The sequence below is a fragment of the Alligator sinensis genome, unplaced genomic scaffold (genome assembly GCF_000455745.1).
Source record: "Alligator sinensis unplaced genomic scaffold, ASM45574v1 scaffold1389_1, whole genome shotgun sequence".
NCBI lineage: Eukaryota > Metazoa > Chordata > Crocodylia > Alligatoridae > Alligator > Alligator sinensis.
In genome coordinates this window covers 252,485-254,673 of record NW_005843026.1, presented here as the reverse complement: position 1 = coordinate 254,673, position 2,189 = coordinate 252,485, and the positions used below count along the sequence as shown (strand labels likewise).

At 50.8% G+C, this 2,189-nt stretch overlaps 1 protein-coding gene across 1 annotated transcript in view; it reads left to right on the top strand.

Annotated features, from left to right (window-relative positions):
- The window catches only part of LOC102380056 (forkhead box protein J1-B-like), a 10,551-nt gene that overhangs the window by 4,977 nt on the left and 3,385 nt on the right, over positions 1–2,189 (top strand). The gene's annotated exons all lie outside the window — the stretch shown is intronic.

Here is a 2,189-nt window from a genome sequence, read left to right as displayed (position 1 = left end):
ACCCCCACCCCCCTGTGCCCCAAGACAGACACCGTTGCACAAGCACCCATGACACAAGTTTTGCCTGTCAGCAGCTAGAAGTGCAGGGCCCCAGAACCCCTGCACCTATCTCCTTGACAGCTGGTAGGCTTTGTGGCTACAGCAGGGGCTAGCAGGCCTGCAGCTTTCACCCTGCTGTGCCTTAACACAGTGTCACCCATGTCATGAGTTATGCTTGTCTGGAGCTTGAGGTACAGTTTCTCCCAAACCCCTGCAGCTATCTCCTTGAAACTTGGGAGACTTTGTGGCCTGAGCAGGGGCTACCATACCTGCAGTTTTGACCCCGCTGTGGCTTAACAGAAGATACACGTGACATGAGTTTTGCTTTCAAGAATTTGGGTGCAGTTTCTCCAAACCCCCTGCACCTATCTCCATGAAACTTGGCAAGCTTCGTGCCCTCAGAAGGGGCTACCACTCCTGCAAGTTTCATCCAAATCAGGCCCGAAATGACAAAGTTATAGGCTGTTTCAACCTTCCCCATTGTAGCTTATGGGCAAAACGGCAAAATGTTTCGACTTGCCTCGTTTTGTTTTGAAGCTGTTTCGACTACATCTGTTCCGTTTTGATTTTGCTGTTTCGACCTCGAAACGGGTCGAAATAAAACTGGTGGTGAAATTTCGCACGGCCCTACTGGTTAGCAATGTGCTAGGCTGCAAGTGCCCTGCTGAGGCAGCTTTGGCTGAGGGGCCAGGCCTAAGCCACTCCACAGGGCTTCTGCAGAGGCTACAGTTTAAGCCAAACTTTTATTCCTGCCCTCCACAGACCAATCCCCATGGAGCCACGGGGATTTCCTTGACCATAATGTTGTGCTCATGGGGATCAGGCTCTGATCAGTGTGGCCCTCCAGGGGAGCATGGGGTAGGAAGGGTTCATGCCCTTTTGGATCTAGCACTCCTGTTACATCCCATCTAATAGGGAAGTAGAGTGGGGGGAAGGTATGGAGCTTCATGTGGCAGGAGAGACTATCTTATGTAGTTCATGGCTGGGGCCAAGTGTATACCACAGGAACAGCCTCAGATGTTTCCAAAACCTTTGGCGGGCATCCTACTTGCAAGCCCAAGCCTGGGAGCTTGGGGTTCAGATGCCCCTGAGTTTTGCTTGCCCTTAGCAATAAGGCCATTGGAGCAAGCAAGAGAGGAGGCTCCCATTTCCATAAACTGGGCTTAAAGCTGCTACACCTTGGTGCGTACTGAACCACACCAGAAGAGCAGTTCTCCTGAGGCACAGTTCAGGAAAACTGCCTTCATGGACACAGATGAATGGTATTTCCCTTGCCAGGTTAAGAAGCCTCTACGCTTGAGCTGAGCCTTCAAGAGGCCAAGACATGTGATCTTAGCCTCTGAAACCCCAGGCGTGGGTGGAGGATGTTTGCTGGTAGTACGGCCACTTATGGTTTCTGGACTCTTGGATTTGCAATTAGTTGCAGCTAATTTGGCCTCAGATACAAATTTAAAATAAATTAAAAAAAACCCACAGGAACAGCCTTTTGTTGGCTTCTCACTTCTTGGCCTCTTGTTGGCTCAGATCAAGCAAGAGAAACACCATGACCACAGAGGTGGCCTTCCTAGTTGCACGGGGATAGTACCTGCCAATGTAATGTATAGTAAACCTCCCACTTAGCTGCTGGAGTGGGAAGGTCTTGACTTTATGCCCACTTTATGGAAATGGGAGACTCTTCCCTGGCTTGCCCCTGGGGCCTTACAGCTGAGGGTAAGGAAAACTCAGGGATATCTGGACCTCAAGCCTCCGGGCTTGGGAATGCAAGTAGGATACCCACCAAAGGATTTGGGAACATCTGAAGCCCCAGATAGTGGTGGAGGATGTTTGCTGGTAGTAGGGTCACTTATGGTTCTGGACTGACTCACGAATTTGGAATTTGTTTTGGCTAATTTGGCTTGGAATACAGAAAATTAAAAAAAATACCACAGGAACAGCCACCCAGGTGCATATGATTACTGTGTGCCAACCTGCCCATGTGGGCTCTGGTGGCCAGCATGGCCTGCTTGCCAGAACAGGCCTGTGCATCAGCCCCTCCCTGCCTCTGTCTCAGGGCGCTGGAGCAGTGGCAGTTGCAACTGCAGTGAGGTGGCTCAACCCACAGTGATGACTGTGAACCTCCAGCAGATGCAGGTATCAGCATGGCAAACTTT